General features: G+C 37.1%; 1 long non-coding RNA gene across 1 annotated transcript in view; it reads left to right on the forward strand.

The window, feature by feature from the left end:
* Positions 1–21,112, forward strand: part of LOC139077181 (uncharacterized) — a 31,023-nt gene extending 9,911 nt beyond the window's left edge. The window contains exon 3 of the long non-coding RNA XR_011529507.1: positions 20,948–21,112. This is a non-coding gene — a long non-coding RNA (uncharacterized lncRNA). The remainder of the gene's footprint in view (positions 1–20,947) is intronic.
* Positions 21,113–24,918: the final 3,806 nt, after the last annotated feature.

Here is a 24,918-nt window from a genome sequence, read left to right on the forward strand (position 1 = left end):
AATTTATGCTATCTTTCTTATTGTGATGTGTGCTGATACTTATTATAGTTTCTTCTTAAAAGCATTAAGTTCTGACGTTTCACCCCAATTACGTTTCTGAGCAATATTGTCTCAAACCTATTGAGTTATTATTTTTTACTTTGCTTATGTTCAATAAAGGACTATCACAGGCAGTTATTTGTTGTCTCAGTTACTATGAAATTAAGAAGCCTCTTGGAAAACATCTAGTATTGTATCCTTTGGTTATGCTTGACGGGAATCATTTTGTTAACTATTGTGTTATTTTCACTTCTCTTCATAATACCTTTATGAAAGCAAGTCCAAAGACATTTCATTGAAAGCTTTTTCCAACTTTTTTCTTTTCTGGGGGACAATTAGGACATTTCAAAGAAGTAAAATGTCTTTTTTCTGCTGTAAAATCTTCAGGTATATTAAATAATTATCACTCTTTATCATGGCTTTCTGATGCAAACTTACATTTTCAGCCTTTATCCCACTATGTCTTTACGCATATATCTGAATCAAGCCAATTGGTGTACTCAGGTATCTCACACTCAGTCTGTATTTGCCCACTACTATATCTTTTAAAATGTTCCCTCCATGGGGCCAGCTCAGTGGCATAGTGGTGAAGTTTGTGCTCTCTGCTTTGGTGGCCCAAGGTTCACAGGTTGGGATCCCAGGCGCAGACTTATGGACAACTCATCAAGCCATGCTGTGGTGGTGTCTCGCATAAACTAGAGGAAGATTGGCACAGACGTTAGCTCAGTGACAATCTTCCTCAAGCAAAAAGAGGAAAATTGGCAACAGATGTTAGCTCAGGGCCAACCTTCCTCACACACAAAAAACATTCCCTCCTCATGTAGGACTTCCTTTCCCACTCATGCATAGTCATCGAAACTTTATTAAGTTTCTGCACTCAATTCACATCCTAAGATGACTAGATTTGCAGTCAATATGTTCAACTTATGACCTCTAATAGATTATAACATTCTGGAAATTAATAACATCATTTGTAATTTTGCATTGTTAAGTAAGGAAAGGGTGAAGTGCTGGTATTTGGCAGTAATGAGTAAACACTTGTGAATATATGGAATGTTTCAATGAATAGTGTTGGCCTATATATTTTTTTTGGATACAATGGAAGTTTCAAAGACAAAATAAAGAAAATATTGAATGAAAAGAATTATTAATTAGGCTTACTGGAGGGTAAAGTACCAAATACCAAATAAATAATTGAATGAAACTTTAGCTGTCCAAATGGTTTCTCTGATATGAGAGAGACAGTTTCTCTTTACCTTTGGGTTATGCCAATATAAATGCTGTCAGTTCAAAACAAAGCTTACAAAATGAGAGTACAGAGTGACGTAAGCATCATGGCAGCCCAGGACATCCCTCATTTTGTCCTCTTTTTAACAACTAAAATTTGGCATCCACCCAAGAACAAAAGTATCTCTGTGGGAATCATGGGATCTTGCCCCAAACACCAAGTGAGCAGGATGAGTCTTACCTACCTGTGCGTTGGCTAATAAGCAGATAGACCACAGAGCGTGTGGGCTGTCGAACTGCCAGAAGCCTATGAACCAGCTTTGGCCACTCTTGGCCACAGTCTAACAACACCTGGAAAATGCTGACTTGAGCAGAAACCCATGGATGAGAGGGCCTTTGTAGAGGTCCAGGTTTCCAGAGAAATTCCAGGAATAATAATAACAATAATGATGATAATAATGATAATACATATATATATATATGAGTTTGGATACATTGGAATGGGTAAGAGCGACTTTACCAGCATCACCCTTTCCCCAAGGTGGCATAGCTTAGAGAAACAGAAAGCTGGAGATCTCTCCAGGGGGGACAAGGGAGAGCAATAAGTAGTGCCTGCTTTCCCAGCTGTGCAGGGCACTGCTACAGAAGCTCATGTATCTCTCACAGCACCTAGAGTGTTAAAGTCGGAGCTCCATGACTGGGAGGAGGGAGAAGCTCAGGAAAGAGGAAGACAGGAGTATCAGAGAGCATTAAAGGGATGTGGTCCCTGCTGACTCTGACCTGGACTCTGGCAGGAGCCTGCCCACAAGCCACTGGGAAAACTTCACCCAAAGATCCTCCCAACTAGACTGAAGGCACCCCAAGAACTTGATGCCAAACTCACATCTCCTGGACGCCGTGGCTGGCTTCTTGTGTGCACTCTAAGGGCAGAGGTGAGGGTGAGCTTGGATAGACGGCGTATGCACAGAAAACAGGCCAGGGTCTGCAGGCAAGGGAGAAACCACAATCTTGAGTGGGAGTGCCACCATTGGAAAACAAAAGAGAGGTTTCCAGCAGCTCGCCTGGTGTGTCATAAGACAGAAAGATGTCAGACAGGTTTAAGAATTCTGCTACAAGAGGGAATAAGAATTGTGGAGCAGGTGTATGCATACAAGGCCAGAGAAAGCATCAGAATATACAACAGGACCAATGAAAGTACCTCTACTTGAAGGCAGCTAGTAAAGACTGAAGGAGCTGACTGCTACTTCAAATGCGAAAGCAGCAATGAAAACTCCAAGGAATATGAGGAATCAGGGAAACATGGCATCTTCAGAGATCACAATGATTCCCCAGTAACCAAATCCAATAAGATAGAAATCTGTGATTTAAGTGAGAAAAAATTCAAAATAGATATTTTGAGGAAATTTAAAGCTACAAGAAAGCACAGAAAGACAACTCAACGAAAATCAGGAAAACCATACATGAAATAAAAGAGAAATTTAACAAAGAGATAGAAATCATAAAAAAGAAAAAACAGAAATCCTGCAGCTGAAAAATTCAGTGAATGAAATGAAGGCAGCAATATAAAACATTAACATAAGAACAGAGTCAGAAAAAAGAATCAGTGAGTTAGAGGATAGGAATTTTGAAATAACTCAGTCAGAGGAAAACAAAGAAAAAAGATGAAAAAGAGCAAGGAAAGCCCCACGTGATATGTGAGACATCATTAAAGGAACCAGTAACAGAAGGATTTGAGTTCCTGAAGGAGAAAAGAGGGAGAAGAGGGTAGAACACTGATTTCAAGAAAGAAGGGCTGAGAACTTCCCAAACCTGGGAAAAGATTGGACATCCGAGTTCCTTAAGATAAAATATCACCTCCTTATTTCAATCCAAAACAACCTTCTCCAAGGCATATTATAATGAAACTAACAAAATCAAAGACAGAGAGAATCCTAAAAGCAGAAAGAGAAAAAAAAAATATTGTAACCTACGAAGGAGCCTCCATTAGACTATCGGCAGATTTCTCAGTAGAAGCCATAAGACCAGGAGACAGTGGGATGATATATTCAAAGTGCTCAGAGAAAAACATTGCCAGCCAGGAATACTCTATTGAGCAAAGTTCTCTTTCAGAAATGAAAAAGAAATAGACTTATTCAGACAACTAAAAGCTGAGGGAATTCATCACCACTAGACCCGTCATACAAGAAATACTGAAAGAAATTCTTCAAACGGAAATGAAAAGATGCTAATTAGTAACGTGAAAATATACAACACATGGGTAAAGGTAAATACAATCAGATTCAGAAAATGCTAATTCTGTAATATGATGGTCTATTAACCTCTTAAATATAGGATAAAAGTTAAAGCAAAAGAGCAGTAAAAATAGCTACAGCTACCATAACTTGTTAAGAAGTACACTTACAAATGAATAAGTTCTGGGGATCTAATGCATAGCATTGTGATTATAGTCAATAACACTGTGCCATATACTTGAAAGTTTCTAAGAGACTAGATCTTAAATGCTATCATCACAAAAAAGGAATAATAATTACGTGATGTGATATTATTATGTAATGTGGTATTAACTAATGTTATGGTGGTAATCATATTGTAATATATAAGTGTATCAAACCAACAAATTGTACACCTTAAACTTACACAATGTTATATGGCAATTATACTTTAAAAAATAAAAATAAGAAATGAGAGCACAATTAATGTACCAAAAACAAGTGAGAGTTATAGCTGGAAATGTGAAAAGGCAACTACTACCCAAGTAAGATTAAAATTATAACTCTTCTTTGTCAAGAAACAAAGGTCAGTGGCCAGTCCTGTACCTGAGTGGTTAAAGTTCCGTGCACTCTGCTTCAGCAGCCCGAGTTTGTGAGTTCGGATCCTGGGCATGGATCTACTCTACTCATCAGCCATGCTGTGGAAGTAACAGAGGAATACTGGCACAGATGTTAGCTCAGGGCTAATCTTCCTCAAGGGAAAAAAAAATAGGAAGATTGCCTATGGATGTTAGCTCAGGGGGAGTCTTCCTCACCAAAAAAAAAAAAAAAAAAAAACCCCAACAAAAGTCAGTGTTCACAAATGTTCCCCTTAAATTGCATATGAATACAAACTGTTGTGTTTGGCATGTCCTAGCTTCCTTATTAGTGTGTCTCATTAATATAATTTGCACTAAATGATAAAATGTTTAAATTCATTTTCTTTTATTATTGCCTCTAAAATATCTATAGATTGAGCAATCCCTGAATGAATGCCCAAAGTCTTTCACTGAGGCTAATTTTATGGTTTAAATAGGGCTCACATTTGCTTTTCAGGTAACTTAAATAGTTACTTAGACATGAAATGAGTTGGCTGTTTCCACATAGCTATTCTTTGCAGATGGACACATTAAGACTAGAGTAAAGCACCAAACTCAGGGTCTGAGACAGGTAGTACCTTCATCTAACTAGGACGTAGATCTTTTTCTCTGTAATAAGTCAGGTCCAGGCTAATCGCCACTCAATTCTGCTAGAGATCACCTGAATTTTCTTAGCCCTTTAGGAAATTTCTAAAGTCCATGCAACTTCAGAGTCTTCTACTGGGATTTTGGAGGGTGTCAAAAATTTATATTATGATTGTGACATGTTAATTATTCTCATTTCTCATCTTACAATATTATACTAGTCTATTAAGAAATCAATTAGATAAAATGTATAGTTTCAGATATGTAAACCAGGAGACTCAGACATTCCTGTTGCAAAATTACATACACTGTCAATTTTGTAAAGTTTCACAATTAAAAGTATGACTTCTAGAAATAAAACGTGCGAGACTGTACTTTCAGAAACATCAAGGGGTTTTAAATTAAGACTTTATTGTTTGAGTGCAGTTAAAAGTTCACAGCAAAATTGTGAGGAAGGTGCAGAGATTTCCCCCATCCCACCTGCCTTCACACATGCCTAGGCTCCCCCATTATCAACAGCCCCACCGGAGGGGTGCACCTGGTATGACTGGCAAACCTACATTAACACATCCTAATCACCCTAAGTCTATGGTTTACCTTAGGCTTCACTGTTGGCATCGTACCTTCTGTGTACATTCTAAGGGTTTGCGTAAAATGTTTAATGACATGTATCCATCCTAAAGTATCATACAGAATATTTTCACTGCCCTACAAATCTTCTGTGCTTGGCTTATTCTTCCTCCCCCACCTTCGTTCCCCATCCCGTGACCCCTAGAAACCACTGATGTTTTTACTGTCTCCATAGTTTTGCCTTTTCTAGAATGTCATGTAGTTGGAATCATACAGTATATAGACATTTCAGATTGGCTCATTTCACTTAGTAATAGTCATTTAAGGTCCCTCCATGGCTTGATAGCTCATTTGCTTTTAGCACTAAGTAATAAACCGTTTTCTAGATGCACCTGAGTTTATTTATCCATTAACGTACTGAAAAACATCTTGTTTTCCTCCAAGTTTCAGAAATTATGTATAAAGATGCTTTAAATGTTCATGTACAGGTTTTTGTGTAGACGTAAGTGTTTAACTCCTTGGGGCAAACACCAAGGAGCTCATTTGCTGGATCTTATGGGAAGGGTATGTTTAGTTTTGTAAGAAATCTCCAAACTGTCTTTGAAAGTGGCTGTGCCTGTCTTCATTCCCACCAGCAATGCATGAGAGTTCCTGTTGCTCCACATCCTGGTCAGCATTCAATGTTGTCAGTGTTCCAGATTTTGGCTATTGGAATAGGTGTGTAGTGATATGTCATTGTTGTTTTAATTTTCATTTCCCAGGGGAGATAGGATGTGGAGCATGTTTTCATATGCTTTTTTGCCTCCTGTGTATCTTCTTTGGTGAGAAGTCTCTTCTTGTTTTTGGCCCATTTTTTTAATGGAGTTGTTTGTTTTCTTACTGTTGAGTTTTAAGAGTTCTTTGTATATTTTGGATGAGTCCTTTATCAAACATGTCTTTTGCAAATATATTCTCTCAGCCTGTGGCTTGTCTTCTCATTCTCTTGATGTTGTCTTTTGCAGAGCAGAAGTTTTTAATTTTAGTAAACTCTACATTTCATTATTTCTTTCTTGGATTGTGTGTTTGATATTGTGTCTAGTGAGGCACTGACATGCCCAAGGTCACCTAGGTTTTCTGCTATGTTATCTTCTAGGAGTTTGATAGTTTTGCATTTTATATTTAGGTCTATGATCCATTCTGAGTTAATTTTTGTGAAGGGTATATGGTCTGTGTCTAGATTCATTTTTTTTTTTTTTTGCATGTGGATGTCCAGTTGCTCCAACACCATCTGTTGAAAAAATTATCTTTGCTCTATTTTATTGTCTTTGCTCCTTTGTGAAATATCAATCGACTATATTTATGAGAGTCTATTTCTGGTCTCTCTTTTGTGTTCCATTGATCTCTTTGTCTATTATTTTGCCAATACTACACTCTCTTGTTTACTGTAGCTTTATAGTAAGTCTTGCCATTGAATAGCATAAGTCCTCCAACTTTGTTCTTGTGTTGGCTATCCTGGGTATTTTGCCTCTCCATTCAAACTTTAGAATCAGTTTGTTGTATCCATAAAATAACTTTCTGGGATTTGAGTTGGGATTGCATTGAATTTAAAGGTAAAGGTGGGAAGAACTGACATCTGACAATATTGAGTCTTCCTATCCATGAACATGGAATCTCTTTTCGTTTACATAGTCCTTTTTTAATTTACTTCATCAAAGTTTAGTAGTATTTCTCATTTAGATCTTGTTAATATTTTGTTAGATTTATACCTAAATACTTTATTTTTGGGGGTGGTCATGTAAATTTTTTGTTTGTTTGGTGAGGAAGACTGTCCCTGAGCTAACATCTGTGTTAATCTTCCTCTATTTTGTATGTAGGATGCCGCCACAGCATGGCTTGACAAGTGGTGTGTAGGTCTGCACCTAGGATCCGAACTTGCAGGCCCTGGGCCACCAAAGGAGAGTGCACAAACTTAACCACTCTGCTAATGGGACTGGCCACTGGTATTATGTTTTTTTAATTTCAAATCCCATTGCTGGTATATAGAAAGCAATTGACTTTTGTATGTCAGCCTTGTATTCTACAACCTTGCTATAATTGCTTATTAGTTCCAGGAAATTTCTGTCCATTATTTCAGATATTCTACAAAGATAATCATGTCATCCATGAACAAAGAGAGTTTTATGTCTTATTTCCCAATCTGTATGTCTTTTATTTCCTTTTCTTACCTTCTTGCTTTAGTAAGAAGTTCCATGATGATGTTGAAAAGGAGTTGTGAGAGGGGACATCCTTGCCTTGTTTCTGATCAGTGGCAAAGCTTCAGGTTTCTCACCTTTAAGTATGACATTAGCTACAGAGGTTTTATAGATATGCTTCACCAAGTTGAGGAAATTCCCCTCTGTTCTTAGTTTACTGAGAGTTTTTATGATGAATGGGTGCCAGATTTTGACAAATGCTTTTTCTGCATCTATTGATATGATCATGTGATTTTTCTTTTTTAGCCTGTTGATATTATGGATTACATTAATTGATTTTCAACTGTTAAACCATACTTACATACCTGGGATAAATCTACTTCATCATTGTATGTGATTCTTTTTATATACCATTGGACCAATTTGCGAATATTTTGTTGAGGATTTTTGCATCTATGTTCATGAAAGATATTGGTTTGTAATTTTCTTTTCTAGTAATGTTTAGTACAGTTTCAGTATTAAGGTGATTCTGGCCTGACAGAAGGAGTTAGAAAATATTGAATAATGATTAGGGAAAAAGACATGAAATCTGGATATTTGTTGAACTCTCTCCACATTCCAGACATAATATTTAATGTGGGAACCTAACTGAGCTTCTAGAGGGAAATTGCACAATACTGTGGGGGTCCCCCTGTGACGGGTCCCCCTGGAGTTTTACAGTCTCAGACGTGCCCCCACTGAGCCTCTAGCAATATATGAATTAGAGTCCAGCTTCTCCTATTCTGGTTCTCAGGAGGTTTCTGCTCATAATCTCTGTCCCTGTCACCTGTCATTCCCTGTATTCGCCTCTCTGTCTCTCCAATTTGGGGGCAATAGTTTGCTCTGTGTCCTCCCCTCTCTTATGGGTCTAGGAAGAGCTGTTGATTCTTTACTCTGTTCAGTTTTTTAATTTATTGTTAGAATGGAGTGGTGACTTCTAAACTGCTTTATGCAGATCCAGAAACCCCTCTGGGTGTTTTTTAGATGTAAATATATGTAATGCATAACTTCTTTTCATGAAAAATAAATATCAAATGACTTTTTTTATATTCATATATAAATATTAAAGAGGCTATGTGTGCATGTGTGACTAATCTCAATTCTGACTTAAAAGGAAGCTTAAACTAGAAGATCTTTTTATTTAATGATAACTATTCTGCCTTGGGACAGATAATCCTAGTTTGAATAGAAAAATTACTTTAATCCATAGTGCCAGTTAGAAAACAAAAGGCCCTACTATTCGAACTTCCCATACTTCAGATGAAACTGGAGCATATGGAAGGAACAATAGATGGATAGATGGGTAGGTAGGTAGAGGATAGAGAGCAGCTGAATAGGTAGAAACACAAAGGGCATTGATCACAAGGGAAAACAATAATAGATAGTCACAGGAGAAAATAACTAGATATTCTATTCCTGCACTTTTTTATCTTCAAACTAAATTATGGAAGTTACTATATTTTATTTTTCCAATGATTTAAATTTTAAATCAAACTATTTGTTCTGCATATAAATGTTTCCTTTGTTAATATGTCTATTGTGGCAGATCAAAAAGTTATTCATACACATATTTTAAGGAAAATATTCTATTGAAGCCATTGGTTCATTTTACCTAAATTCCAAAACACTTCTGTCTTACAAAGAAAAAAAAATAAAGTAGTATGTATACTTTTAAAATGAATGGATGACAATTTTATGTTCATTTATTATTCAGGACAACCAATTTAAATATTTATTAAATAAGGGCTTCAGAGGCTAAAGGTTTTATTGCACAGGCAATAGCCATAATTTCTGAAATCTTGAGAGATTTCTTGGTGATAAATGCACTATAAAAGTTCATATATAATGGTAACAGAAAACAGAAATGGATAGTTGAAGGTTATAAATGTACCCACAAGTCCTTACACTGCACAAGAATGTAGAAATGGAATTCTTGAGAATGGTTTTATTTTCTAATCATCAATTTTTCCTGATTATTATTATTTAGAACTTAACTTTGTTTTGCATGAACATCAACCACTCCTTTCTCTGTCCTATTCATCCATAATTTCTTTCCAAAAAAACCACCATTAAAAGAAGGTCTACATAGGAATTCTAATTCTTAGCTACACTTGTGCGAACGCACGCCTGAGACTTACTATGCAATGAGGAACTCGAATTTTAGCCAGTGAAATAAAGGTTGTAAAATTCTACTTCTACATTGAATGTCTGATATGCATCACACACTATGCAATGTCCTGAGGGATAAAGATGAACCTGACTTTGAGGGGCCTATATTCTATTTGGGAGACAGAAACATAAACAAATAATTATCATATAATGTAATAAGTGAATAACAGCATAATAAACCAATTGCTATCAATGGAACAGGATAAAATGGGTATTGAGTGATCTCTACAGAGTTTTCAGAGTTTCAAGCCAAGGGTGATTCTTGCATTAGTCCAGGGACCACTAAGGAGAGAAGATGGAAATCACTCCAGGCAATGCATCATCCAGATAAAAACCAAAACTATAAAAGTGTACTACATTTGCTTACATAAATTTTTCAGTGTCACCTAGTGGTTATTCTAAAGTTTAATGGAGAGATTCTTTCTTATATAAGTAACTAAATCTTCTGGTAATTTATTTAGATTACACAAGCTCTCACTGTGATTCTGCAGTTCATAATCAGGTAATATGACTCTCTAATTTAGATCCACTATTTATTATTATGAAAGATGATACTAATGGGATTGTTTTTCATGTGTAAATGTTGTGGAGACAGAAAAAAACCAGCCATTTGGTTACAACCCATAGTGACATAAGTTATGCTTCAGTCACCCAGACTGTGAGCTGTTTATGCAAGGATAAAAATTGTTCATAATTCTGTGGGAGATATGCTGCCATACAATGTGTTTAGGTATATATGTATAGTGTTTAGGTTTCAATTCTAAAACAATGATACTGCTAGTCTTGTAGAGTTGAGTGGACAGAAAATGGCAAGAGTTAGTAAGCTTTGTTAAGAGGCTTAAAAGTTACTCCTCAGGCAAGGGAAACAAATGAAAAAATACACAAATGGGACTTCATCGACTAAAGATCTTCTGCACGGAAAAGGAAACCATCAACAAAACAAAAACACAACCCACCAACTGGGAGAAAATATTTGCAAATCATATATCTGATAAGGGGTTAACGTCCAAAATATATAAAGAACTCATACAACTCAACAACAGAAAAACAAACCTGGTCAAAAAATGGGTGGAGGATATGAACAGATATTTTTCCAAATAGTTAACAGGCACATGAAAAGATGTTCAACACTACTAATTATTAAGGAAATGAAAATCAAAACAACAATGAGATATCACCTTATCCGCATCAGAATGGCTATAATTAACAAGCCAAGAAAAAAAAAATGTTGGAGGGGATGTGGAGAAAATGGAACCCTCACACATTGCTGGTGGGAATGAAAACTGCTGCAGTCACCGTGGAAAAAACCGTATGGAGATTGCTCAAAAAAAGTAAAAACAGAAATATCACACAACCCAGCTACCCCACTGCTGAGTATGTATCCAAAGAACTTGAAATAAACAATTCAAAGAGATTTATGCACCCCTATGTTCATTACAGCATTATTCACAATAACCGAGACATGGAAGCAACCCAAGTGCCCATCGATTGAGGAATGGATAAAGAAGATGTGGTATATATTTACAACAGAATATTACTCAGCTATGAAAAGGATGAAATTGTTCCATTTGCAACAACATGGATGGATCTTGAGGGTATTATGTTAAGTTTAATAAGCCAGACAGAGAAAGATAAACACTGTGTGATTTCACTCTTATATGGAAGATAAACAAACACATGGACAAAAAGAACAGATTAGTGGTTATCAGAGGGCAAGGATGTTGGGAGGGTGGGCATAATGGGTAAAGCGGCCAAACATATAGTGACTGACAAATGATAAGGTACAGCTGAAATTTCACAATGTTATAAATAATTATGATCTCATAAAATAATTTTTAAAAAGTGGGAATACCATATGATCCAGCTGTTCCACTTGTAGGTATTTACCCAAAGAATATGGAATCATTAGGTCAAAAAGATATATGCACTTCAATGTTCACTGCAGAATTATTCGCAATAGGCAAGACTTGGAGACAACCCAAGTGCCCATCAATGGGTGAATGGATAAAGATGTGGTGTGTGGTGAATGGCTAAAGAAGATATATATACACACAATAGAATACTACTCATCCGTAAAAAAAGACAAAATTGTTTCATTTGCGACAATATGGTTGGACCTTGAGGGTATTATGCTAAGCGAAATAAGTCAGACAGAAAAAGATAAATAGCGTACGATTTCATTTATATGTGGAAGATAAACTAACAATCAAAAACACAGATAAGGATAACAGATTGGTGATTACCAGAGGGGAAGGAGGTGGGGAGAGGGCAAAAGGGATAAAGGGGCACATATGTATGGTGACAGATAGAAACCAGACTATTGGTGGTGAACATGATGCAGTCTATACAGAAGCTGAAACATAGTAATGTAAACCTGAAATTTACACAGTGTTAAAAAACAATGTGACCTCAATAAAACAAAAAAAAGTTACTCCACTTGAGGGCTTCATTACACATCTTCCTATCCTTCTCCCATTACTCATGTCATTTTTTGTTTTGTCATTCTCAATGCCTTTCATGAAGCATAATTTAAAATATGCCGAAATTAGCTAATAGTAGTTTATTATGTGACAGGTGCTGTTTTAACTATGTTACCTGCTATAATTTATCTAACCCTTACAACACATGACATAGCTACTCCTTCCATTTTGAAGTTGAGAAAACAGGTACAGAGAATCCTTGTTTTGTCTGAAGGAGCATAATTTTAACAGTTTATTGATCGATCATCACTGTCATTCACTTCCAGATTCACTGTGTCGATTGCTGTGATTTTCACGGGCACCATCAAGCCTTCGAATGGAATCATATCTGATATAAGTAATTAGCAGTTATGTTAAATATAATGTATTTTTATGCTAGAGTGAGTTTTGTTAAGATAAAGAAATCTATTTAATGTGCAGGAATTATAGACCTTCAGTTTTACCCAAATATTTAAGAAAATGCAGTATGATAAAGAGGTAAAAAAATATTTTGCAGTAATACAGTGCACCTCAAATAATGGTAAACTTTGTTTAAAACAAAGTAAAAATGTGAATGTCAAACATTTACATTGCTAAAGGTTATCAAATGAAGGAAGCTAAAATATGATGCAATGTCAAGATCGTAAGAAACTTTATTTATCTACCTGAACCATGCATTGAGGGTTGAAACTATTCACCCCCACACACACTCAGAGATGTGACAAATAATTTTCTGGTAACTTTTCAGGGAACTCATTGTTCTTAGTGTTGAGCCATGATCTTTTTATTCGCATCTTAGGCCACTACGTCCGAAGGAAAATCTTCTGTAGGCAGAAAATGGAGTCCACTCTGAAGTAAGTTTAAGAACAGAAATCAGAATGACATGGATGAGCTAGAAAACGATAAAAAAAAAAAAAGTTATCAGTGAAGAAAAGAAGACATATGACAAATATGAAAGAAAATGAGAAGAGGATTAAGAGGATTACTAAGCAAAGCTGAGTTCATAAAAGGCTAAAGTGACAACAACAAAAAAATTGCTGTATAGAATGGTAGAGAATGCCAAAATATATACAGGGATCCGAGCAGCACACGATATTCATCTTGTGTGTACCTATAGCTAGTAGATCTTTAATTATTAACTAATTATCTATCAGCTAATTACTATTTTGTTATTAACTATTAGCTCTACTGCTAATTTTCATATGATTATTTTATATAAAGCTATTTTGTTATAAACTCAGACTTCCTATATTTATAAAATGCGTGAAAAACAATGTCTGTTTCAATTATCTTTATGTGTTGATAACAACCTTGGTTTATAATCCAATCCTTGTTAATTTATGGTTTAGGTGATCAGATGATGTTAACATTTAGTTTGGCTTTGATCTTACAGTTCTCTGCAGACATAGCAGAGTATGGCAGTTCAACCAGGTTAAGTAAAGGTAATGTCTGCATTGCTACTCAAGTACATAATTATCAGTACCTGTAAAATATTCTAGAGATGGGGCCGGGCCCGGTGCCACAGTGGTTAAGTTCGCACGTTCCGTTCCGCTTCTCGGCGGCCTGGGGTTCATCGGTTCAGATTCCGGGTGCGGACATGGCACTGCTTGGCACGTCATGCTGTGGTTAGTGTCCCACACATAAAGTAGAGGAAGATGGGCACGATGTTAGCTCAGGGCCAGGCTTCCTCAGCAAAAAATGAGCAGGACTGGCAGTAGTTAGCTCAGGGCTAATCTTCCTCAAAAAAAAAAAAAAAAAAAAAATTCTAGAGATGGCTGTGATCCCAATAATTTTAAAGAAATTTTAACAAACAAAAAATATTCTCTCAAAACTTGAGACTGGGCCAAAACTAGACTTTTTATTTTTAAATGCATATTTTTGTTGTGTCATTGTTTTGGAGAATAAACTTTTATAAAGAGATATATTGATTATTTGCAGTATGTACAAAAACCGGAGTTTTTTCACTGCTGAGAGTACTGTTGAAGTATATATGTTTCCTGATTTTTTTGAGTGGATCCTAATGAGTGATTTCCAGACTGAGTGCTATGTTATTGATGAAAGAAGCCTTTCAAAGCAAAATAAATACTTATTCCATGTTTTATTTCTGAAAGAATTTATAAAATAATCACATATTTTAACTTTCCAAAGTTACCTCAAGATAATATCTTCTAGGAATAACTATTTTCATTCAAAGACGTAAAACACAAGAGTTCTAATTTTGGAATAAGAAATTCTCTAGCTGATTATAACAATGCAATAACGTGAGCAAGCCACGGTGTGGGACCAGATACATCAGTTATAAGAACCAGCATTGACGTTGAAGTGCTCTAGAAAAAGACAGGCTGAGCCTCCAACTGTCTAAGGGCCTCCAATGTCAGCCCAGGTAATTAGAAAAAGAAATTTGGGGATACAAAATTACTCTAGGATTACTACTGGGATTTACCTGATTTGGGGAGGGGACAATTCCTGTCTGGGTGCCTCCTGCCGGAAGGATGGGAGCTAAGGACTCAAGTGATTTATGGAAATTCAGGGACTTTGCTTATGTGGCTAAATGGTGTGATACTTACAGCTTGTTAGTCTCCCTGAGGTGACAAGCCAACGTGGGATAACAACTTTTAGAAGGCTCTCCTCTTGGTTTCGGAGGCTTTCTTGTGCATCTGCCACACCCTAGTTGCTCACTGGTGACCATTGTTGAGACCAAGGCAAATAGGGAAACAAATACGCCTCCTCCATAGGCAATTTGTCCTAAGTTCATTTTGCTTGTTTACTTGATTTGCAGGGGTCATAGCATCGACACTAAAATCTGGATCACATTTTTAAGAGTTATACGACAATACAATTGAAGCTATAATCCTAATTTACAACTTATTACAAAAGATGACACTGCTGTTCATTTTAGAATGGGAAAATATTTCATATATCAGGTTTTAAAATTTTTATCTGGGAAGAATTTTATATTTGCAAAAAAATTGTAAATTTAATGCAGAAACTCTTGTATACCCTTCAATCCATTTTCCTTAACGTTAACATCTTACATTTCATGGTAACATTGCCAATACTAAGAATGAACATTAGTATAATACTACTAACTAAACTAGAGACTTTATTAAGATTTCACTAGTTTTTACATTAATGCCATTTTTCTGTCCCAGCATACCACAATGTATTTAGACACATCAGTAATTTTAAGTTCCTTTTGACTTTCATGAAATTTTAGTCCAATTTACAGTCTGAGTTTATGAGCTACATCCTCTCCAGGCCAAGCTGAATTTCAGTTCCGTGGTACCTGATAGTCTTGTCAATTTAAATCGTACATTTTACTCATGTTTGAATATCCTGATGAGTGATGGAGATGATTTTTCTATGCCATGGATAAAAACATATTTCATCTATTTTTAGGTAATACATCTGGAGTTTTCCTATTGATTTCTTATTTTTAAGCTATTTTTATATAAAAATACACAGAAGTGCTTGAAGTCAAAGATATTTCAATTTATATGAGATTGTTTTCCCTTTTCTCTAGACATTTTCAAGTTCTCTGGAAAGAAAGAATTTAATTTAATTATATTAAATACTTTAACTGATCGAGGGGAAAAAAAGTGTTTTCCCTGTTTCTTCGCTTGTACTACAAATCTCCACATTCCTCTCTCATCTCAAATTTGCCTTTTTCATGTTCTCATCTGGTGTTGCTGAAATCAACATTGATGCATTCTCTGAGATACAAACACATTATATCATCCCAACTCTCCTGCATTCCTTCCTCCATCTTTGATCACCACCAAACATCTCTAGTCAGTTATTTGTGATTCCAGCTCAAAGTTTTACCCATATCTAAGCCCTCACCACAGGAGAGTTTAGATGTGGATCTTCGTTGCCTCAGTTCAATCTTTCTTGTGTCTTACCTAGATGAGCTCAACAAACTCCTGCTCTGATTTCCTGGCATTAAATCACTCAACTCAGGCCTCTTTCATAATTTCCAGAGTGAAGAGAATAAAGCAAAGTGAACAGATAGTGAAATGGGGGTTATATTTTAGATGGCATAAACCATACAGATTTATCTGATGAGGGGACATTTGACCAAAGACCTCAAGAAAGAACCTAAGTGAAATTTACAGATTCCTAGGGAAATACATTCTAGGCATTGCATTTAGGACTCTCCAAAGGCCTTGGGGGTCTACTGGGCATTTAAGGAATTCAACGAGCCAGTATGGCCAAAGCACAAATGTGCAAGAAGAGGAGTAGGAAGTGGAATCTGAGAAGACTGGACGGGAGCAGGGGGCACAAATGATCAAAAGGTTGAAGGAAGTGGTAAGAGTTTGCGGTTTTCCTCTTGGTAAGATGGGAAGCCATAGTAGGGATGTAAGCACAAGATAACATGATATAAATTACATATTAATACAATCACTGTGGCTGTTTTATATGTTAAAGGTAGGTACAAGTAGAAGAGGCAATTCTGAGAAATGTTCAGATTCTCTCTCTCAATCTGCACTGTTTTTGATGGGAAAAGAAAGCTTGTGTGCTGAAGTCCTAAGATTTATCTTACTAACTCTTATGTGTGCAGTTGTTCAGAGGAGAATGGCTGGGGAAATGCCTGAGTATAGTTAGAATAATATGCAGAAAATGGTACTTAAAGTCATAGGGCTTGAGGAGACTCCAAAAGGAATGAAGAGAAATCCAAAGATTGATCCATTTGGGGTACGAGTTCAGATGATGGAAGAGAACCTTGCAGTATTGCTGTTCCTGTGGTGACTGAAACAGAGAATAGGGTTGATGGGATTTGTGTCATTGGTGCCTAGTACAACTTGTGGTTTCAAGCTCGTGAGTAGTGGTGAGGGAGCAGAAATAAAGGAAGGAGTTTCGCCAGGCGCACATAGAGGTGAGTGGACTTCCCTGAGCATTGGCTGAAGGCTATGCAGAGACCAGCGGTGGTCAGCCCCAGTTGAACAGGAAGGCTTCTGTGGATCTTCAGCTCAGTGACTCCAACAGCAGTGTTAAGATTGGTGAAGGAGCTGGCTCAGACTCTCCTCCCCTCCCTTACCTGGCAACTCTTAGCAATCTTAGTAGGCTCTTTTCTATTTTCCTTTCTCTGGTCCCAATTGTTCCTCAGGGCTATGTTTTTTGTCTTATTGTGTATAAAACCTTTATATCATCTCTATTTCCATGGCCTCATTTTCCACCTTGACACTTAGAACTTCCAACATGTATCTTTATTTTAGATTTTTCTGCTAATCTTGACCTTATGTCTATCAAGGGATGACTCACAATACTACTAAGTAAATGTGTTTAAAATGAACTGCTTCCTGCAAATCATTAAATACAAGACAGAACACACACTTTGAAGATGAAAAAAATTTGAACACATATATATCACAAAAAGGGTATCCAAATGACGAATAAGTATGTAAAAAAGATTCAGAACTTCATCCTTCCAGGAAAATGCAAATTAGAACCATATTGGATAAGCTACTACAAATTCAACAGAATGGCTAAAATGGAAAAATGGTAAATTCAAATGATGTCAAGAATGTAGGGCAATTGGTACTCTTGTATGTTGCTGGCAGGAGTTTAATTTTTCCATGGGATGAAGAAAGACAGTTTAAGATCTCGACCTAACAAAAAAACACTAAGAGGGAATGGGTAACTCTGAGTGTAAAATGACATCTACTGGGTGGATTTTCCTTTTGACTTTTCAGTCTTTATACTTAAAGTTAATTCTTATACAGAAAATAGGAATGATTTTAGTAGGCATCCAGAGATGCAAGTAAAGTTAAAAAGATATATAAATGTACATCCCCAAAATCATTGTAATTTATCTAAATTCTGAAACTTTGAGAATAAGTCATGATGTTGAAATTTTTCATAATTTAACGATAGAGGGATGCGAAGGCTAGGTTCCTCCCAAACACTTCCCCTCCAGTGGCAGATTTATTGTATGTAATGACTTCAAGTCATTAGAGGTGCTTCAGAGTTTCACACAAAGAGACCAAGGCAGGGTACCCGTCCACAGTTAATGATGATACAATGACGATGATGATGTCATTTAAGCAATTGGAAAAATAATTTAGAATAGTTAAATTAGCACTCTGTCATTACAGGAAATTCTCAAGAATAGTAGGAAAGCTTCTGGACATTTTTCACATGCACTATAAGGTGTACATAATATCACCCTAATAGCATATAATTTAGAGAGCCAATGGAAATGCCACAGACTTATATGGCTGGTGGCGATTACTAAAGGTCATCTGGTCCATATTCTCCTTCCTTTGGAAAACTTATACCTAAATCTTCCCAGATGACTCATTTCTAAAAACACCCTGAGCTTCTCTGCCCTCACTATAAATATGCATGCAGGTTTCTCTTCTGTGAGAAATATCTTCTTCATGGCTACTCTAAATCACCACACACCTGTTTAAATTAAGACTTTGATATGAAGCTGAACTAAATTAATCACATGTTTATGTTGTAGAATAATGCCCTGTTCTGATTCAGATTTAACAAACAAAAAGAGGAAGAGTAACAACAAACCTGCCAGTATCACTGCCTTCAATTTTTCTCAAATGCGGAAACGGAGGCTCAGACAGTCAGTGTTTAACTTCAACCACACATTTTATAAATGGCTAAGCAAGTAGGTAGGACTAGATCCTAGGTTTTCTAACAACGCTCTATTTTTACCAGCATTCTGTAATATTTTTATATGTATTATCAGCTGCATTTTAGATTCAGCTTAAAAACAAGTTTCAAGAACAGTACTGCAAAAACAACTCTGAACATAAACGAACATCAATAAAAGAGAACTATGAAAGAATAGAATCTTTTGAAAAAAATAAAAACATGTAACAAATGAATTCTTTATAATAAAAGGTGATACACCAAAACAGATTAGGTGCATCATGGCAACTGTTCAAAATGAACAAAAGCCTTAATTTTTATGGACTCACATAAGGAGAGGTTTTCAATGGCTTCAAAAATAAAGGAAATCTCAAAATAAGAAATATCTATGAATTATCTTTGAAAATAACCTATGTACATGCTGAATAAATCATAAGCCTGTTTATATAAACCTGTTTATGTAGAAAACCAATAAAAGCACTGCAGATACAGTTTCCTTTTGGCATAAGGTGACTTTGAAGTTCACCAGAGTTTAACATGTTGAGCGTGAAATAAACATCAGGGTAACGCAGTCTCATCATAGGAACATAATCTGAAAACAAGCTTAAAAAAAAATGGGAAGAGCATTTTCCTAAATATCTGAGTGTATGAGATGCATTTGGTGGTATAATGGTTAAGATTCAGCACTCTCATCGCCAAGACCCAGGGTCATGTCCCAGTAGGGGAACCATGCCACTCATCTGTCAGTTGTCATACTGTGGTGACTGCATGTTGCTGTGATGTTGAAAACTATGCCACCAGGATTTCAAATACCAGCAGGTCACCCATGGTGGACAGGTTTCAGCAGAGCTCCCAGACTAAGACAGACTAGGAAGAAGGATCCGGCCACCCGTTTCTGAAAAACTGGTCATGAAGACTCTATGAAGAGCAGGGGAGTGTTGTCTGATATAGCGCTGGAAGGTGAGAGGATGGTGCAAAAAGACCATGCAAGGTTGTGCTTTGCTGTCCACAAGATCGTGAGGAGTCAGAATTGACTCAATGGCATTAACAAAGACTAATGAAATGCGCTGGAAAATATCAATATCTGTAGACTGCTTAGGCATCCAAAGAATAACACACATATCTGAAAAGAGGACTCAGACTTTCTAAAAATATGGTTGACCCCAAAGCTAAGCTTTTGAAGAGCTTCTCTTTTCACTCTCCACTTTTTCCCTTGCTCTTTTTAATCAGAGTCATGGATTTTCTATGTATTCACCAATAAACTTTCAAATGTTCACTTAAGCCGAGTTATTTCCAAATACACGTGGCCAACTGCTCTCTCTCGGATGTCAGTAGGCATCTCAAACTCATTGTATGAAAAAAAGCTCCCATTTTTCCTCCTTAACCTCAATTTCATCTCAGAAAAAAAGAACTTACATTTTTCTCTTCCTCCGGTTAAGCGGCCTTATGTCATTCCTGATGCCTCTCTCATATCACATATTCAGTGTGTCAGAAATACCTGTTGCCTCTGCCTTCAAAATATAGCTCAAACGTAACTACTTCTTAACCAGCTCTACTGCAAACACCCTGGTTCCATCACTATCATTCCTCAGGTAGCCTCCAAACTGGTTTACTATTTCCAAACTTCCCCCCATTTAATTTACTCTCAAAAGAGAAGCTATAATAATCCTGTTAGTAATTCATACTGTATCACTCCGTGTGCTCAAAATCTTTCTATGCTTTCCTTTTCCATGCAGAATAAAAGCCAAATTTTTTACTTGCATCAGCCCACAGAAATTTCTCCCTCGTACTTCTTACTTCACCTCTTCCTTTAATGCTGACTACTCTTCTCTATCCACTCCGGTCATAAGGGCTTTTTTGTCACTTGCTGACTATACAAGACACACTGCAGCCCTGCAGCCCTTGTTCTTGCTGTTCCTTCTGCGTGGAATGCTCTTGCGCGAGATATCGACATGTAAGTCAGCGTCTCTGCAGGGAACTAACGGCGCAGCAAACGAAGGGGAAAGGAGGCAGGTCTCCTTACAGAGGGACTAATTACTAAGGCTTGGGCAAGGTGCAGAGGAACCCTTCAGCAGAAGGCAAGAAATACTTCCTATTTTCTTTCTCCACTAATAAATTATGTTATTTATTATCTATTACCTCACTCCCTCAGCAAAAAATAAATAAATAACCAAAGCAAATCGGGGTAGGAAGAAACTGACTTTCTTTTCTGTCTGCTTTTCTACCCTCAGGATTTAGTTACAATGTGAATCACAAAGTGCTCAACAAACACAGAATGGATGAGGAGAAGAAGAAATAGGAGGAGAAGGAGGAAGCAGCGGAGGAGGAGCGGTAGCAGCAGCAGCAGCCCTGGTATTAACAGTAGTTGTAAAAGCAATGCTTTAAAATGTCCCGGGCATTGTTGTGTTAAATGCTTTAATTGCATCCTTTTACTTCATCGTCACTACAACCCATGAGATAGGGACATTTATTTTCCTCATCATAGAGAGTAGGAACCTGAGGTTCCAAGAAGTAAGACCACCCAGGGAGCACCTGGTCAGCAGGATGAAGATGCGAGAGGGGCGTGCGCCGTGCGGTCCCTGCTTCCTCCCCGAGGCGCGGTGTGCGTCTCAGCTGACACTAGTTCACTTGTCTCTCTCTCTGCAGAGTAAGTGTTAGGCAGTGACCCGACGAATAAACCAGGCTCCTGCAAACCCTCTGTATTAGTTTCCCAGGGCTGCCAGAACAAATGACCACAACCGTGGTAGATTAAAGCACAGGAACGCGTGCTCTCACAGTAGAGTCCTGGATGCCTTAGGCCAAAATCAGGTGTCGGCAGGGCCATGCTCCCTGAAAGGCTCTGGGGGGATCCTGCCTTGTCTCTTCCAGCTCTGATGGCTCCAGCTTTCCTTGACTTGTGACAGAATAATAGAAATCTCCACCTTTGTCTTAAAATGGGCTTTTCCCGGTGGCTGTGAGGGTCCTTTTCTGTCTCTTATAAAGATACTTTCATTGGATTTAGGGCCCACTCTGATCCAGTATGATCTCATCTTGATCTTTACCTTCAAAGTATTGCAAAGCCTCTATTCCAGAGTAAGTTCACACTCTGAGGTTCTGGTAGCCGTGAATTTTGGGGAAGACATTATTCAATCCATTAAACTTCTTTGTAGTGACTGAGCCTCAGACCTTCTAACCCTGTCTGCTTACCTCCGTGAGGACTGGACTGGAGGAGAGACAGCTCATCAGCTCTGAATTATTGCACCATCACCTAAATTCCCATGCCACCTGTAGTATCCAGCACATTGCCTTCCATTGACACCGGGATATGGTTTGATCGACGCTCCTCTTCTAAGAACCAAAGCACCCCGCCAAGGTCCCAGAGGAAAATCTCTATTTAATAATGTATGGTTCATGCTCGGCACTTCCAGTTTTTAACAATAAGGATGTTCTGATATTTTAAAAGCCCTTCGGCTATAAGGTCTATAAAATGTTAGATGATTTTTTTTTTAAGCCTATGACTTTTCTGGTATGAGAAAAGAAAATTCCCAAAAGCCAAAAACAAAAGTGAATCAGAAATCCTGACAGGTAAGCACACTCTGAATCGGGGGCATGGCCTGAGGGCATGCTGAACCCAGGGAAAGCAGAAATTTTGTTTTAATTATTGGAGAAAACATGAGAAGTAAACACTAAGGCCCCGAAAGGGGGGAAGAAAGTTTAGCAAACACTGTGGAAAAACAGACACCCCCAAATTCTATACTTCTCAGTTAAGGAAGGAAGAAACAATATTCTATATTTCAAAGGATGATGGAAAGGAAAACATAGCCCTTGAAAATTCAGGATCATAATCTAGCTCTCAGATATACAGTAGACTTTCAGATTAAAAGTCACCAATTTCAAGGGCATTTAATTTTTGAGAAACTATCAAAGTAAGAGCACTGAAAATAAAAATTAATACTGATGTGTGTGCAAAGTGTTTATTGCAGCAAAATACATACTTAAAAATCAAAGCGTAATCAACTTAAATAGTCCTCAGTTGGCTTGCTGACTGGTTGAATAAATGATGATAGAAAATGAAATATTGAGAGTGTATTAGACTGTGTTGCTGAAAGAAAAGTGAGATTGAAGTTCTCACTTCCCAGACAGAAAAGTAGTCTAGGAAGATTCAAAGAAATAGAGTTTCATGGTCCCCAAAGTTGAAGGAGCTAGGTCTGCTTCTGGACTGTTCCATCGGATGGTTGGTATCATTCCTGGAAATTAAAAATACGTAGTTGATGTGTCCAAGCTAAATGGGACAACGGATAGTCTCAGAATAAATGTGTGGCAGGCATGGCCTAAAAGCAAAACAGGTCTTCATAAGACAAAGGAATGAGAATAAAAGATAGAAGGTGGGAACCTGTGGGATGGATGACTGAGGACAAACTAGATGTCCTCTAATAACTAAACTCTTAAAATGCGACAGAAGCTTAACATAAGAAAGGGAGAAACTCTAACTCTTGGAGAGAGTCCAAAAATAATGAATATTAAGCTTGAAATAAAGTATAAAATTATACATATATGTATATAAATGCATATATACACACATATAATATACATGTGTATATAAGATACATTTTCCTTCACATAAACATTTAAGTATTGTATTTATTCATTTAGAATATATGTATATAATAGCTAATGCACACCTCAAGTTGCAGATTGAGATTTGTACACACCATATAGCTATATATATATATAACTAAAAATTTATCTATAACATCTCCTTGGTACAAATAAATATCAGTCTCAGAATAATGTATAGAGTATAATTACATTCAGTAAGAGTCTTACTTTGGATTTCCTTCAAAACAAACTTGGAGACGAAGAATTGAGCGCAGGTAGATTATTTGGGAGGTGATTCTTGGAAACACAAATGAAGACACAGGGAAAGTGAGACCTAGAAAGGAAAGAAGTCATAAACGGTGTGGGATGTCAATGATTCTGTTATAGATAAGGACAATGGGCCTCAGCCCTGTTCGAGACCCTTGGAAATTGTCTGGCTTGCCTCATAAGGTCCCACTAGGGGACAAGGAGAAAGGGGTATTTATCTACAGACTCTTTTCCCTCTGTTGTGTGCGAATCCTATCCCCCACAACCGCCCAGTGATTTCCAATGTGTTTTGGTTACACAAACTTCCATGGCGCTAGTACAAGCCTGTAGACCCAAAAGAGGAGATCCAAGTAGCTGAGGTGAGCGGTTGTCAGTGTGACGGCCTGCAGCAGCTTCCCGCAAATGCAGGTGACTCATGGACCTTGGGGACTGTGGAGCATCAAGAGCCTCTGCGATGGTGAGGGGCAGAAGGATAAAATACCCACCTGTTCATTGAGTTTGAAGCTGTTTTCATGAGCCTAGAGAGTGACATGGAAGGATACATTTAAATTTTTTGTCTTGTCAGTCAGAGAAGAGGTTAGAGAGTTTGGTAAGTTTTTCTTTACATATCTTTGCATTGCTTGACTTGTTGCTATAAGCATATATTATTTTTGATATTAAATATAACAGCTATCCATTTGGGAGAATATTTTGACTACTTTGATGGTTCATCCACTAAACATAACAAATTTAATAGACATGTTTTGATTTCTGGAATTCATTGAGTTAATCAGGTAACATCATTCCATGGGATAAGAGAAGCTGTAACAAAGAAATTCAGTGAGCCGTTCTGTAGGAGATGATTCCATTACAGAAATATAGCGAGTGAGTGTGATGAGTAACCAAAATCTTATTTCCATGTCTTGAAAGATTTTCTGGTTACTTAATCCCCACTCATCTGTTCTTGCTAAAATAATATTGTTTAAAATATGCTGATCTTTCTAACTGGGGCAAATGGAGAAAAAGAAGCAATCTAGACGATAGGAGGAAATAGTTTTCACCTGCACTCAAAACGAGAAGCTGAGCTTTGCCAAGTGTAAGACTATATGAGAAAGAGTGTATGGTAAAATGACGGCTACATTGATTAATATTTGCTTGACTGACTAACTGAATGAAGAAATTCAATCAGTTAATCAGTTTTATGATGACAAAATTTGGAAATCTGGAAATAACTGTGATTCACGATGAATTCTCAAATGCATAAACCATTAATTTTTAGCATAATGAAAATCTACCCTATTAGGAGACCATACATTTGTTTAACCCCAAAATCTCAGAGGCCTACTGCAAGGCTTTTCCCTTGTTCATATCAAGGATC

The sequence above is a fragment of the Equus przewalskii genome, chromosome 19 (genome assembly GCF_037783145.1).
Source record: "Equus przewalskii isolate Varuska chromosome 19, EquPr2, whole genome shotgun sequence".
Lineage (NCBI taxonomy): Eukaryota > Metazoa > Chordata > Mammalia > Perissodactyla > Equidae > Equus > Equus przewalskii.